This window comes from Oncorhynchus gorbuscha, linkage group LG02, assembly GCF_021184085.1.
Source record: "Oncorhynchus gorbuscha isolate QuinsamMale2020 ecotype Even-year linkage group LG02, OgorEven_v1.0, whole genome shotgun sequence".
Taxonomy (NCBI): domain Eukaryota; kingdom Metazoa; phylum Chordata; class Actinopteri; order Salmoniformes; family Salmonidae; genus Oncorhynchus; species Oncorhynchus gorbuscha.
This window is the reverse complement of record NC_060174.1, coordinates 53,217,845-53,234,836: the sequence shown is the minus strand read 5'-3', so window position 1 is coordinate 53,234,836 and position 16,992 is coordinate 53,217,845. Positions and strand designations below refer to the sequence as shown.

At 41.2% G+C, this 16,992-nt stretch overlaps 1 protein-coding gene across 11 annotated transcripts in view; it reads left to right on the top strand.

Annotated features, from left to right (window-relative positions):
• Positions 1–16,992, top strand: part of LOC124004185 (membrane-associated guanylate kinase, WW and PDZ domain-containing protein 2-like) — a 252,761-nt gene that overhangs the window by 123,957 nt on the left and 111,812 nt on the right. Inside the window, exons 1-3 of one of the 11 annotated variants that reach the window (XM_046312988.1) lie at positions 8,331–13,980; positions 14,676–14,711; positions 15,364–15,552. The exons of 8 other annotated variants lie outside the window; for them this stretch is intronic. The gene's annotated coding sequence lies outside the window, so the exon portion shown is untranslated. Of the gene's footprint in view, positions 1–8,330; positions 14,712–15,363; positions 15,553–16,992 lie in introns of those variants that run through there. 2 more of the 11 variants (XM_046313005.1, XM_046312997.1) reach the window with 2 other exon arrangements.

Genomic DNA, 16,992 nt, shown 5'->3' with positions numbered 1-16,992 from the left:
GCAGGGAAACTTAAATCAGTTTCACCTCATTCCAATAAGCATGTTAAATGTGCAACCAGAGGAACAAAAACTCTAGTGCACCTTTACTCCACACACTGAGACGTGTACAAAGCTCTCCCTTACCCTCCATTTGGCAAAGCTGACCATAATTCTATCCTCCTGATTCCTGCTTACAAGCAAACATTTAGGCAGGAAGCACCACTGACACGGACTGAAATATATTCCGGGATTCTTTCGATGGCATTGAGGAGTACGCCATATCAGTCACTGGCTTCATCAATAAGTGCATCGATGACATCTTCCCCACAGTGACCGTATGTACATATCCCAACCAGAAGCCATGGATTACAGGTAACATTTGCACTGAGCTAAAGGGTAGAGCTGCCGCTTTCAACGAGTGGGACTCTAACCCAGAGGCTTATAAGAAACCCCGCTATGCCCCCCGACGAATCATCAAACAGGCAGTGTCAATACAGGACTAAGATCGAAACGTACTACACCGGCTCTACACCGGCTCTGACGCTCATTGGATGTAGCAGGGCTTGCAGGGTGTGCTCCCGGTGTCGAGGACATTCAGAGACTTGTCCCGAAACCACTCCTGCGTTTTCTTGGCTGTATGCTTAGGATTGTTGTCCTGTTGGAAGGTGAAACTTCACCCCAGTCTGAGGTCCAGGTTTTCATCAAGGATTTCTCTGTACTTTGCTCTGTTCATCTTTGCCTCGATCCTGACTAGTCTCCCAGTCCCTGCCGCTGAAAAACATCCCCACAGCATGATGCCACCACCGCCATGCTTCACAGTAGGGATGGTGCCAGGTTTCCTCCAGATGTGACACTTAGCATTCAGGCCATAGAGTTCAATCTTGGTTTCATCAGACCAGAGAATCTTGTTTCTCATGGTCTGAGAGTTTTTAGGTGCTTTTTGGCAAGCTCCAAGTGGGCTGTCATGTGCCTTTTCCTGAGGAGTGGCTTATGTCTGGCCATGCTTGCACAAAGGCCCATTTGGTGGAGTGCTGCAGAGGTTGTTGTCCTTCTGGAAGGTTCTCCCATCTCCACAGTGGAACTCTAGAGCTCTGTTAGAGTGACCATCGGGTTCTGGGTCTCTTCCCTGAGCAAGGACCTTCTTCCCCGATTCCTCAGTTTGGCTGGGCGGCCAGCTCTAGGAAGAGTATTGGTGGTTCCAATCTTCTTCCATTTCAGAATGATGTAGGCCACTGTGTTCTTGGGGACCTTCAATACTGCAGAAATGTTTTGGTACCCTTCCCCAGATCTGTGCCTCGACACAATCCTGTCTTTGAGGTCTACAAACATTTTCTTAGATCTCATGGCTTGGTCTTTGCTCTGACATGCACTGTCAGCTGTGGAACCTTATACAGACAGTTGTGTGCCTTTCCAAATCATGTCCAATCAATTGAATTTACCCCAGGTGGACTCCAATCAAGTTGCAGAAACATCAAGGATAATCAATGGAAAAAGGAGGCACCTGAATACTTGTGCAAATAAGGTATTTCTGTTTTTATGTTTAATAAATTTGCAAACATTTCTAAAAACCTGTTTTCCCTTTGTTATTATGTGCTATTGTGTGTAGATTGCTGAGGATTTATTTGTAATTTTAAAAAATCCATTTTAGAATAAGGTCAATGGGTCTTAATACTTTCCGAAGGCAATGTATGTATGCTAGTTCTGCTTGCCCCAATGAAGCGATTGTGTTTGCTAAGGTCTCTGATACGGCTCATTGGTAGTTTGGCATTATACATCACTGACTGGTTTTCCTAAATATTTAAATATGTTGGCATTACCACAGGGTCAACTAGTATTTCTCCCTGTCTCTCTCTCTCTTTGTCAGTTTTATTAATTTCTCTATTTTTATACCCCTCCCTTCTCTCTTTCTGCACCCCCATCTCATTAATGTTTTTCACATGAGTGAGAACAGAGTAAATCCTTAATATGATAACATAAGGTCTCTGATGTGGCCAATTGGTAGATTTGGCATTATACATCATTGTATGTTATCCAAAATAGTCAAATATGTTGGTATTACCACAGGGTCAACTAGTATTTATTTCTCTCTCTCTTGCCCTCTCCCCCTCTTTCTCCCTCTCCCTCTCTCACACTCCTTTAGACCAAGGACATTTCTTTATTTCTCTCACACTCTCTCTCTCATGTTTTTCAAATCACGAGAGCACCCAACAGAGTAAAGCCTTGATATGATAACATTATTGGAATGCTTTTTATTCGTTTTTTTCTTTCTTACCAAGGATATTGATGAGATTGTCAGCCAAACAAACACAGATAAAATAGCAACATGGTTCACACGGGCCCAGGTGAGTGATAGACAGTAGATGAAGCTAATTAAATAAAGTTGTATGACATGAAATAATCAAAGCTAACTGACTTATTTAACTTAAGACAGACAAACAAAGTCATGACAAAATGCATACTACTGTAAACACTCTTACCCTCCCTCTCTCTCATTCTCATTTGTTTCTGTCATTTGTGTTGTGACTTTTTCTTTTTTTTGTGCAAAGTACAGTAGACCAAAGCAATGTTATAATGTAGTATTAGAAAACTAAAATCAAACTCAACCTACATAAAAACGTATAATATTGTTTCCTGTCATTGACAGTGTCCCTCGAGAAACAGAGGATACCAGAGTCACATCTAGATTCTCTCCTTTGCTTTGAGACGAGACACTACTGGTGTGTTGGTGGAAGATTTCCTGACACTTCTACGTTTACATTCTGCAGGGACAAGTGCAGTTCCAGCAAGCAAGTATTTTTTTAGAGAAGCCACTAGCTGGTTTTGTAGATCAACTTGAATGTCATTATTACTGCAGAGTGTATACAAAGTATCTTGGCAATTCACAAACTAAAGAAGAAACACTCATTGGTGTCCTCGTCCATAATAGTGGAAAACTGTTTAGAGGAAGGACATTTCTTTATCAATGTCCTATTGAAGGATCAACTGAAATATATTCTTGAAAATCAGGGTATGCATGAGCTATGTTTTCGTTCTGATGACAGCATTAGACATGTAATGCATGTTATACAACAGGTGGGTCTAATCCTGAATGCTGATTGGTTAAAACCACATTCCAGCCGGTGTCCATTCCACAAGTTACCAGTAGCTAAATCTATGAAGTTAAAATGCCTATTTACTCTGTTCCACCTGACTGTGCTATCCACTGTTTCATCAGCCCAGCCAGGCACATTATAAACTTTATCTCCACTATAAAAATAATCTAACATTATCGCACATTTCTTTTAGACTAACATTTAGTGTTCAACAGCAGAGATTTGTGTAAACCTTGCTGTCTGTCTCTCCAACATTTGCAACATTGTTTTAATATTCAAGTTCGATCTCCAGCTGTCCCATAGTAATGAACGAGTCGGGGCGAGAGACAGCGAGGCAGCGTTTCCCAGTTAGTCAAAATCATGAATCAGCTACACCCATTCAGCATCGTTCACACCTTCTTTAGCTTTAGCCCCACCCAGCTCTTTAAGGATTCACATGTGAGGTCAAATTTCAAGACTAAAGGCTGGTTTATTCTACGGGTGTGTTTGTAAAATCAATTTGGAGTGCCAGAGTGTGCTCAGAGTGTACTCTGGGCGTTCGTAAACTCAGAGAGTTGTCAGATTGTCCTTTCATAAATTCAGAATGTTTTGATTTCGGAGTGTTCAGAGCGCACACTGGACGCTCTGGCTGAGGAGTAAGGCTGATCCGAGCGTTCTGACCTAACAACAGCAGTGAAGCACAAGCTAACCGGCTAATGTTGGCTAGCTTGCTAGCTACTTCCAGACACAAATGAGGGAACAGCTCACTCTGACCATTTTACTTGCCTTAGCAGTGCTGGGTAGTCTGTTTTTATGTTATCCAGAGCGTTGGTAACTGCAACTGTGCTGCTGGCAACAATTTCATGAGCCATTCATTGCCAACGTTTACTGACACCGGCCATATTCAACGGTTGTTGAGCGTTCGATAATTCGTCAGTTATTCTGCACACTGGAGTAGATAGCCAGAGCGAATTTACCTGCTACGTCTATTGACAGTTGTCGCAGTGACATCATAAACATTCTATTGAAATGGTTACTGGCATAGTGGAGTCTATTGTTTAAACATCTAGCTAGCAGGCTAAACAATGAAACATAATCCCAACTCATAACATTACTAACCTGCATGAATCTACAGGTAGCTAACCAACCAGGCTCAATGTTAGCTAGCTGGCTAACATTAGGTTATAACTAATAATGCAAATAGCTCTGAGATACAAATAATTTTGCTACAGAGATCATACATGAAACGTTAGCTAGCGACCCAACCCAGCCAGCTAACGTTAGCTAGCGAGCTAACATTATACATTAACTTGAAATGAAAACTACTTTCTGACTAAATTAGAAACGTGTAATATCTAAAAATGTAGCTGGCTAGACTATTTCACCCGTACAATTGGATGGACACTTCTCCCTCTCTGTCATGGATGACCAGGTTGCCTTTGAAGATGTAAACTTGCTACAGGTGTTTTATACAACAGCACGTGTGTTCTCTTTTCAACTCAATCTGCATATTTGCAATCAAACGACAGCATTTACTCCCTCTCCTTAGCTATCATAATCTAATTCCACTGTGCATTCCACTGATTTCAAAACTCGGCCCTCCAGAAAGTTGAGAGCAACACCTTCGCAGTTCTACTATGAGATATCTTTCAAAAAATATGCGTTAGAAAGGCTTACCTACACATACTGACCAGCTCATGTTATAGACAGAAGCGTGCTACATGGCAGACCAATCAATGCAGTTCGAGAAATAGAGTTTAGAAAATATTTACTAAATAAACTAAAGTTTTTTTTAAATTACTAAAAAATTACAAAACAATAACGAGGCTATATACAGGGGATACCAGTACCGAGTCAATGTGCAGGGATACAGGTTAGTCAAGGTAATTTTTAAGTGACTATGCAGAGATAATAAACAGCGAGTAGCAAAGGTGTAAAATACAAAGGGTCAAAGTAAATAGTCCGGGTGGCCATTTGATTAATTGTTCAGCAGTCTTATGGTTTGGGGGTAGAAGCTGTTAAGGAGTCTTTTTGTCCTAGACCGCTTGCCGCCTAGACCGCTTGCCGCTCCGGTACAGCTTGCCATGCGGTAGCAGAGAGAACAGTCCATGATTTGGGTGACTGGAGTCTTTGACAATTCTTTAGGCCTTCCTCTGACACCGCCTCGTATAGAGGTCCTGGATGGCAGAAAGCTTGGCCCAAGTGATGTACTGGGCTGTATGCACTACCCTCTGTTGTGCCTTACAGTCAGATGACGAGCAGTTACGGTGATGGTGATGCAACCGGTCGGCGGTGATGCAACCGGTCAGGATGCTATTGATGGTGGAGGACCTGGGGACCCATGCTCTTGAGGATCTGGGGACATATGCCAAATCTTTTCAGCCTCCTGAAGGGAAAAGGTAAGCCCCACGGCTTTGTGAATTTTGACCTGTTTAAAGGTCTTGCTCACATCGGCTATGGAGAGCATGATCACACAGTCGTCTGGAATAGCTGGTGCTCTCATGCATGCTTCAGTGTTGCTTGCTTAGAAGCGAGCATGAAAGGCATTTAACTTGTCTGGTAGGCTCCTGCCACTGGGCAGTTTACGGCTGGGTTTTCCTTTGTAGTCCGTAACAGTTTTCAAGCCCTGCCACACCTGACGAGTGTCAGAGCCGGTGTAGTAGGATTTAATCTTTGTCCTGTATTGACTCATTGCATGTTTGATGGTTCGTCTGAGGGCATAGCGGGGTTTCTTATAAGCGTCCGGATTAGTGTTGCCTGTAATCCATTGCTTCTGGCTGAGATATGTATGTACGGTCACTGTGGGGAGGTCGTTCTCGATTCACTTATTGATGAAGCCGGGGACTGGGGTGGCATACTCCTCAATGCAATTGAATGAAACCCGTAACATAGACCACTAGTAGCAAAACAGTCCTGTATCGTAGCATTTGCGTCATCTGACCACTTCCGTATTGAGCAAGTCACTGATACTTCCTGCTTTGGTTTTTGCTTGTAATCAGGATGATAGTATTATGGTCAGATTTGTCAAATGAAGTGAGAGGGAGAGGTTTGTATGCGTCTTTGTGTGTGGAGTAAAGGTGGTCTCTACTTTTCTTTCCTCTGGTTGCACATGTGACATGCTGGTAGAATTGAGGTAAAATGGAGCACCACTAGGCCACTAGGAACACCACCTGGATGATAATTCTCTTGTTTGTTTATGGCCTTATACAGGTCTTAGTGCCAGCATTGGTGTCACACCCTGACGATGGTTTGCTTTGTATGTTTCTATGTTTTGTTTGGTCAGGGTGTGATCTGAGTGGGCATTCTATGTTGTGTATCTAGCTTGTCTGTTTCTCTGTTTGGCCTGATATGGTTCTCAATCAGAGGCAGGTGTTAGTCATTGTCTCTGATTGAGAACCATATTTAGATAGCCTGTTTGGTGTTGGGTTTTGTGGGTGATTGTCTCCTGTTTCAGTGTTTGTGCCACATGGGACTGTTTCGGGTTTACATGTTTGTTGTTTTTGTAGTTTATTCATGTATAGTTTTCTTATTAAAAACAAACATGAATTTCAACCACGCTGCATTTTGGTCCTCCGATCCTTCTCGCCTCTCCTCTTCGGAAGAAGAGGAGGAAATCCCTTACAATTGGTATGTAGTGGTAAATAGACGGCTACAAATAATATAGATGAGAAATCTCTTCGTAGATATTGTGATTGTGGTCTACAGCTTATCAAGACGTATTCTACCTCAGGCGAGCAATACCTCAGGACTTCTTTAATGTTAGACCACCAGGAGTTATTGACAAATAGACACATACACACCTCCGTATCTGCTCTGTACTGCCGATGCACTGAGAAGCCAGCCAGCTCTATATTATTTGTGTTGTTGTTCAGCCATGTCTCGGTGAAACATAAGATATTACAGTGTTTAATGTCCCGTTGGTAGGATAGGCTTAATCGTAGATCGTCCAGTTTTTTTCTCTATGATTGCACGTTGGCCAATAATGCAGAGGATCGTGGTGGTTTACTTACTCGTCGGCAAATTCTTACAAGGCACCCCGCCTTCCGCCCCCTTTTTCTACGCCTTTTCTTCACACGGGTGACTAGGATTTGGCTTTGTCTCGACAAGCATATATCCTTTGTGTAGGACTCATTTAATATATTTTTTGTCTTGTTCGAGGTGAGTAAAAGCTCTTTTCGGTCATTAGAGACGGTAGCAGCAACATTATGTACAAAATGAGTTACAAACAATGCGAAAAAACTAAGAAAAATAGCACAGTTGGTTTGAAGCCTGTAAAACGGCAGCCATCCCTCCGGCGCCATTATCGACATACACCTGGTTTCCTGAAATTAGTCACATATATCTTCCAAACACTGGCCTCTCTGACATTATCACTTAAATATAGGTGATTAGCCTTTTAAAATGATAAACTTGGATTAACATACACAACATTGGAACATAGGTGTGGTGTTTGCTGATAATGCGCCTCTGTTGATATTGCGTTCAAAATCTGCCGTTTCCAGCTACAATAGTCATTTACAACATTAACAAAGTCTACACTGTATTTCTGATTAATTTGATGTTATTTTAATGGACTGAAAATGTGATTTTCTTTCCAAAACAAGGACATTTCTAAGTGACCCCAAACTTTAGAATGGTAGTGTATATCAAGGGGCTCCTGAGTGGCTCAGCAGTCTAAGGCACTGTATCTCAGTGCTTGAGGCGTCACTACAGACCCTGGTTCGATTCCAGGCTGTATCACAACCGGCTGTGATTGGGAGTCCCATAGAGCAGCCCAATTGACAAAGCGTCATCCGGGTTAGGGTTTAGACGGGGTAGGCCATCATTGTAAATGAGAATTGACTTGCCTAGTTAAATGTAAAATATTAATGATTTCAAAAAAATCTAGATTAGGAACATTCAACAGATTCCCAAATGGCAGATTTCCTGTGTGTCTTAAATGAAAAAATACATTTACATTAACAAATACATTAATATGGTAAACCTACTCTGAGAGTATGTGTTAGGCTGTTTGAGAGAAGGTTTGAGTCCTAATCAACCCATCCAATGTTTGTACATCTGTTGTTGAAATACTGTAGATCAATAAAGCTACAGTACTCTAGCAGCAGTCAAGCTGTTTATCCTGAAAAGCCTTATCAGTGCATAGGTCAAATTGGCTTTTGACTTTCCTGTCATTTTCAGCTTCAGACAAACATCGTTTTTTGTATTAATTTCCTTTGGGGGGGGGGGGTCTGATAATACCACATATCCTGCCACCAACCATTATTACTGTGCACTATAACTATTTAAAATGACATAAAACAACATGACTGTCATGGCAGCCTGAAGTGATTATTTTTCAAAATAGTACAGCTCCTTAACAGGTCTAACAATTGCATAACTAGTTTATGAACAAAATAATTATTTAAATATGTAGGCATTTGGGGAACCTTGATACACAGTCAAGTTAGTTCAGACAGTATGACCGGAAAAGATAGATGTGTGGCAGAAGAGGTGGGACAGTGAGCCCAAGGGACGGCATTTATCCTCACTAGGGTAGGGGGCACTATTTTCACCTCTGGATGAAAGGTGTGCCCAAAGTAAACTGCCTGTTTCTCAGGCCCAGAAGCTAGGATATGCATATAATTGGTAGAGTTGGATAGAAAACTAAAGTTTAAAATAAAGAAATCTAAAGTTTAAAATAATGTCTGTGAGTATAACAGAACTGATATGGCAGACCAAAACTCGGGATAAATCCATCCAGGAAGTGGTATTTATTTATGTTTGTAGTTTTATATTGAATGCCTATACAGTACCCCATGACTTAGGACTCAAATTGCACATCCTATGGCTTCCACTAGATGTCAACAGTCTTTAGAAATTGTTTCAGGCTTGTATTCTGAAAAATGAGGGAGTAAGACCACTTTGAGTGAGTGGACCCTGGGAAGTTGCCAGACCTGTTTCCTGAGCATGACCGAGAGCGTGCCTTTATATTGACAACGCTATTGTCCGGTTGAAGTATTATCGATTATTTAGGCTGAAAACAACCAGACGATTGATTATACACATCGTTTGACATGTTTCTACAAACTTTACGGATACTATTTGGATTTTTCGTCTGCCTGTTGTAACTGTCTTTGAGCCATTGGATTTCTGAACAAAACGCGCCAACAAAACTTAGGTTTTTGGATATAAAGAGGGACTTTATCGATCATCAAAGGTAAATGATACATTTTATTACTATTTCTGACTTGTGACTAATCTTCTTGGCTGGTATGTAATGTTTTGTGTGCTGGGCGCTGTCCCCTGCTATGCTTTCGCCGTAAAGCCTTTTTGAAATCTGACACAGCGGCTGGATTAACAAGAAGTTAAGCTTTATTTTGATGTATAACAAATATATTTTGAAGAATGTTAAATATTTGAATTGAGTGTTTTTGAATTTCGCTCCCTGCAATTTCACTGGATGTTGGCCAGGTGGGACACTACCGTCCCAGGTACCCATAAGAAGTTATATGCTCTCCAAATAAAGGTCGGTGGACAAAAATTCAAAGGTCAGATTAAAGGAAGAGGTGGTGTTTACTCGGTTGCACCTAGGAGATTGTACTTTGAACTCATCATTACATCTGGTTGGAAAGCTTGTCAACGATGCGTGTATGCCTGGAGTGTATGGTTGATGAAACAGTGTAGCATGTGTTGATGTATTGATATATTGTTGTAAGTACTGGTATGTGGAAGAGAGGGAAAGATCGATGTGTGCAGTGGTTTGTCCTTTAAAAGTTGCAGCGCACTGCAGCACAGCTTGCGTGGTGCCACATAATTCTATGGCACATTATTTAAGTGCCAACGACTGGTACTATTAATGCTCGTTTGACAACCAGAGGGCATCTTTGAGAATCATTTGATAGCCTTTAATAGTGGCTGTAAGATATTTTAAAAAATTGTACGAACATAGTGTATGGGACTGATTTTAAGAAATGTTGCTTAATTAATTTGATTAATATTATGGTGTTTCTACTCCAAGAAAAATTAGTTGGGTTTCCGTTAGGATGGAATGGAAAATATGGTGCTGTACAACTTGAAGGTCGTGAGTGGGCTACAGTGCTGGACTATTTAGCTAAATAATCCCCATATCATGTGGGCATGCGGGAGACTGGGGTTCAATACCCCGCCGGGGAGGAAGGAGTAGACTGTCCTTGTAATTATGAATTTGTTCTTAACTGATTCCATATGTTTTATTTCATAGTTGAGATGTAAATCACTATTATTCCACAATCTAGAAAATAGTAAAAATAAAGAAAAACCCTGGAATCAGTAGGTGTGTCCTAACGTTTGAGGTCATCAAGATGTTTTGGCTAGAGAAATTGACGATACTACAATGCAACAAATGCATTTATCATCTCTGCAAGATTTTCCCGTTGTCGTGGAGCTTGGTGGAAGTGCAACTAAAATGTAGTTTAAATAACCATCTAGATTTTGATGCTATTTTTTTCTAGTGATTTTATTAATGAAGGCATCTAGAGGTTTATGAAGAAATTCTTGTACCTCTATTTTGAGTTTGAAATGTAACACTTCAGAGTACATTGTAGGTAGAGGAATGTTCACACCTACAATTGCCGGGCTATAAAGAGTCTATTGTCCTGATAATCGGGCAACAAGTGTTTGAAAAGCTTTTTTCAAAATGCCACAAGCTGTCCATCACTACTGTAAAAAAAACACAGCATCTTATTTATATTGCATTTACATTCTTTACCACAATGTCACAAATAATTTGTATCTACCTTTCCAATTACTTTTAGAGTTTGGGATTAATTTGATTAATTGGTATTGGTGTTTATATTCCAAGAAATACCAAAAAAACCTCTGTGTTTCCATGAGGATGGAACTAAAAATATGGCGCTGTACAACATGATGATCGGAAGTAGGCAACACAGTACTGGGCTATTTAGCGAAAGAATCCCTGTATCATCAGCAGGCAACGCGGGAGACCTTGGTTCCTTGTAGGCTTCTTAACGAACTTACCTAGTTAAATAAAGGTTACACTAAGAGCATAACATTTCTACACCATCATTTTAGTCTAACCAATACCCAAACATAGATTCAGTCGAAATAAAAATCTCATTGATTTATCAAGACCAGTCCCCATACTTGTCTCAGAGCAGCAGGAAACAGTGCTAAAATATTTGTAGGCTAAAGCTTCAAATCCTATTGCTTCTAACTTCAATATGCTCTTTAAATAAATAAGACCTACACCACTTTTAACAGAACATTACTCAACACTAGTGAGTCTCATGTGGCCTACGGTAGGCCAACAGTATATAAAAAAATATGACGTGACTCTCCGCCAATAATTACATATAGAGGATTGGAGGATTCTAAATAAAATATAAAAGCTGCCTCTTGGGTCTCCCGGTGGCTGCCAGCACGGGTAACTGTAGCAACGCATTTAGCATTGCATTGCAATGCGGTGACTTAGACAGCTGCGCAACTGTGGAGGCCCCATCCACAAAGTATCAAAATACAGACGGACTATTATAATACTGTACATGGTGTCCAAGTCATGATAACCAAAACAACTATTTATTAAAGACTATCAGAAAGAATGTTGGTACTTGAGCCAAAGCCATGAATGAGGTAGTCCCTCAGCTTTATGTAGGTGCTGGCTATACGACTGTGCCATCAACTTGATAATATATAACTATATTGGAGGTTATTTAAAAAAAAATGTTTTTACGAAAGTTAATGTAATCTGAATAAAGGCCAAAATAATATTGGTATAGGCCAAAACATTTATTTCTGTTTTTAGAGGGAGAGAAACGCTGGGCCAATTGTATGTCGCCTATGGGACTCCCAATCATGGTCGGATGTAATACATAATAATAATAATGATAATACTTGACTTAGAAATACATTTGACAATATAATTCTCCACCTACCATCTAGGCAAGTCTATTGTCCAGCTACCTGCTAGAACAGCGGGAACGTTTCCCTAGTCAGCGCCATTATTAGTGGAATGCCCCTTAAAGTGTTGCTCTGTGCTACCCAGTGTGGCGGGGTGGTGGTCCAAGTTTGCTGGGTCTGTCATGGCCAGTTCGTACTATAATGACACAAGGCGAAACCCAGATGCAGACACAGGAGGCAGATGGTTGGAGTTTTACAATATTTATTAATCCAATAGGGGAAGGCAAGAGAATGGTCGTGGACAGGCAAAAGGGTCAAAACCAGGTCAGAGTCCAAAAAGTACCAAAGGGAAGGCAGAATCTAGGTCAGGCCAGGCAGGATGATCAGGCAGGCGGGAAAGAAGTCCAGAGTCAGGCAGCGGTCAAAACCGGGAGGACTATTAAAAAGAGAATAGCAAAAGGAACCCAGGAAAAACACTCTGGTTGACTTGACTAACATACACAGAGAGACAGGAAACACAGGGATAAATACACTGGTGAAAACATGCGACACCTGGAGGGGGTGGAGACAATAACGAGGACAGGTGAAACTGATCAGGGTGTGACGAGTAGAGAATTATGTCAAGATTCAAAAATTACTGCGCACTCACAAATACGCCACGTCCCCACATGGATGACTTTTCTCCCTCTCACACCAAAACCTATTTGCTCTCACAACTGCTTACTATACTTTTATAACAAGGGGGAAATTCTAGCCAATGAACATAGCCTGTAGCCGTCTACTGAAACTCGATTGGTCAGGTTTTTAGACCAAACACTGTTTGACAGCTCTCTAACCGGATTTTTGCCCATAGAGATGAAAGGGAACGGTGAAAGGTGAGTGATCACTGACAATAATAAAGAGGTAAGTTCAACAGTTTTTCAGTAGAGAAACTAGATAACCAACTAACTAGATAATCAACTATGATTTCAATATTGAAATTATAGTAAGTAGTTATTCTGTTATTAAAGCAAGCTATTGATATGGAAAGGTAGCCGAACATCAATTAGGTAGGATGCTAACTAGCTAACTTTAGTTAGCTAACTAACATTATAGAAAATTAATTAGCTAGCTAATGTTACACCTTGTGGTTTAAGCAAACCCGAGGTGGTTTCATTTTCTAAGAGCGTTGTACCTAAGTTGAGAGGGGATTTTATTAGAGGAGGAGGACTTGGAAGACCAGCATGAATGGGTGGCAGACGAGGGGGGCAAGGTTGAGATCAGACAGGGAAGACCCTCATTGGGGAAGAGGTCAGTGATTGAAGTGGAGGGGGTTCCAAGAGAGGTCAGGCTCTGAACCAAATAATAGCCAGTATAGTAAACTGCTTACAGCATACATTGAGGTACAATCTGATTGACAGCATGGCCAATGTCTTCAAACCTAGGATCATATCGGGGGCTGAAGTGAATTTGCAATTTCCAACTTGTTGTTTAATGATTATGGCCGATGAGCACTGATAAGTTTTATCTATAATCTCTTTATATGACAAGGGTTGAAAAGAATTTGCCAGTAGATTGCCGACTTCATGCATGAAGACGATTGCTTGTCTAGCTTGCTAGCTAAGATTTTGAAAGTAAAATGTTGACATGATCAGTCCAATCAAAGCGACGGTAGATATTTTATCTATGGCCAATGATGGGTACTTCTAATATAAGTCTATGGCATGAATTTTCAAGCTCTACCCATAGATTTAGCGGTGATGTAGTGTCCCCATGAGTGACAGAACACTGAGCCAACTAGAGAATATTACCAACCCCTTAATATATATTTTTTACATTGTTTGCAAACTGATATGTGACATGTATTAATGCCAAAATAACATGCAAAACAGGTGGGGCTCAAAACTTGGGAGGCTCTGCCCCATCTGCCCTGAATGACGCATTGCCACTGCTAATATATGGTGGTGAAGTTCTCTGCTCAGCTGACAGAAACAGGAGATACAGGAGTCCATTCTGTTCCAAGTAGGGTACCTTGGCTCTCCTCTATGTACAGCACTCTGGGGACTTTCTGCAGGTAACCATGACATCCACCAATCGCCCATGTAACTCAATCATTAGTGGTACTGAGAGTTTCTCTAATTTCTTTGACGCTGTATGAAGGCATTGTGCATAAGATAATTGTCACGTAGAGAGGATGATGACCAGCTGTTATCTATTGGTTAGAAAGATTGCTCTATACTGAATGTATGAGATAGTCATTGCTAAACAATATGATTAGTGTAGGTAAGAGATGAAGTGAAAATGTATAGGATGGATAGCTCTCTATTACGAGGTGGGTTGGGCATGAAATGACAGCAGGCATGCTGACTGACAAGTGCCGTGAATTGGTACAGGGCAATTCCACAGTAGGAGAGTGAAGCTAAGACTCAGATTGTTCACTTTAAAATGTATGTCAAACAAACGTAGAAGTTGTTTGGTTTGTTCCACTTTGAAATCATTGGTTTTTGTTTGACATACATTTTAAAGTGAAAAATCTGAGTGTCAGCATCCCTCTTTTACTGCAGTATTGTCCTACAGCTCAGCTCAGTCCTGTTACACATCGTGCATTTTGAATTATTTGGCTAATTGCCTCTTTTGATATAGCCTTAAAATAAACAGTCTTAAAATAAACTGTTTTCTTGAATGAAACATTAAGATCTTAAAACATTTAAACTCCAATTGAACTTTGTGACATCTTATTGTCCTCTCTCTCACTACATTTGTTCTCAGGAGAACAGCGAGGCAGAGGACACCAAGTTTGGACCAGTGAGTCACCAACTCATCTCATGCCTTACACATCTCAGCACATACAGTACCAGTCAAAAGTTTGAACACACCTACTCATCAAGGGTTTGTCTTTATTTTTACTATCTTCTACATTGTAGAATAATAGTGAAGTCATCAAAACTATGAAATAGCACATATGTAATCATGTAGTAACCAAAAAAGTGTTAAACAGTTATCTTTGCTTATTTGTGCTGTTCTTGCCATAATATGGACTTAGGGCTATCTTCTGTATACCACCCCTACCTGTTAATTGAAATGCACTCCAGGTGACTACCTCATGACACTGGTTGAGAGAATGCCAAGATTGTGCAAAGCTGTCATCAAGGCAAAGGGTGGCTACTTTGAAGAATCTCAAATATAAAACACTTTTTTGGTTACTACATGAATCCATATTGTCATCATTTCATAGTTTTGATGTCTTTATTATTATTCTACATTGTAGAAAAAAAGGAGGGAAAAAAACCCTAGAATGAGTAGGTGTATCCAAACTTTTGACTGGCAATGGACAGTATGTTTCACTCCACCTTCTATAAAAACCTTACTTTGTTTACCTTTTTACCAATGTCTACAATGATTTTAACACCATACTAAATCTAATTCCATTTCCTGTATTGTTCTGCCCTCTCTATAGATTATGCTAACAACCCGCTTTAAGAACATGGAGATTTTCACTGGTTCTGAGGGAGGTGACTTGGCCACAAACTGTACCTGGGACACCTTCCATCGCTACCACTGTCTGAAAAACTGCCGCAGGGTGTTCAAGACATCTGCTGCAACTTCATCTTTAGTGTGTCAGCTCTGCTGCACCTGGGAGCTACAGGTATGGCACCACACTCCCAACAGTCATGTATGCTTAAACATACTTGTATGCTCATTTATATGTTCCTTAAAGTGGTAATCAGCAGTTGAAACAATAAAAAAGTGTTTTCCCTGCCCCTGTTTCGGTAAAACGCTGAGGGATTGGCCTGGAGAAATGTAGCCACTCTCAAATTCTTAAAGAGAGCTAAGGATGCAAGCACTGACCATCGTGCCTCCTCCTAAAACCCCATTGGAGGAGATGACCCAAGATTCCTCGCCTCAGATCTCCTCCAATGGGTTTTGAGAAGGATGAGTGTAGAGAGGGGTTTAGCAGAGATTAATTGGGACAAAGCTCATGCCATTGTTTTAGGGGGAAACTTATGTTGCATGATATACTATATATACAAAAGTATGTGGACACCCCTTCAAATTTGTGGATTCGAATATTTCAGCCATACCCATTGCTGACAGGTGTATATAATTGTGCACACAGCTATGCAATCTCCATAGAGAAACATTGGCAGTAGAATGGCCCTACTGAAGAGCTCAGTGACTTTCAACGTGGCACCGTCATAGGATGCCACCTTTCCAACAAGTCCACTCGTCAAATTTCTGCCCTGCTAGAGCTGCTCTAGTCAACTGAATGTGCTGTTATTGTGAAGTGGATACGTCTAGGAGCAACAATGGCTCAGCCGCGAAGTTGTAGGCCACACAAGCTCACAGAACGGGACCGCCGAGTGTTGAAGCATGTAAAAATGGTCTGTCCTTGGTTGCAACACTCACTACCGAGTTCAAAACTGCCTCTGGAAGCAAAGTCAGCTCAATAACTATTTGTCAGGAGCTTTATGAACTGGGTTTCCATGGCCAAGCAGCCGCACACAAGCCTAACAAACGGGTTCTCTGGAGTGATGAATCACGCTTCACCATCTGGCAGTCCGACGGACAAATCTGGGTTTGGTGGATGTCAGGAGAACGCTACCTGCCCCAATGCATAGTGCCAACTGTAAAGTTTGGTGGAGGAAGAATGTTCTGGAGCTGTTTTTCATGGTTTGGGCTAGGCCCCTTAGTTCCAGTGAAGGGAAATCTTAATGCTACAGCATACAATGACATTCTAGGCGATTCTGTGCTTCCAACTTTGTGTCAACAGTTTGGGGAAGGCCCGTTCCTGTTTCAACATGACAATGCCGAGTCCACAAAGCGATGTCCTTACAGAATTGGTTTGCCGAGATTGGTGTGGAAGATCTTGACTGGCCTGCACAGAGCCCTGACATCAATTCCATCAAACTATTTTGGGATGAATTGGAACGGCGACTGCGAACCAGGCCAAATCACCCAGCATCAGTGCTCGACCTCACAAATGCTCTTGTGGCTGAATGGAAGCAAGTCCCAGCAGCAATCTTCCAACATCTAGTGGAAAGCATTCCTGGAAGAGTGGAGGCTGTTATAGCAGCAAAGGGGGGAC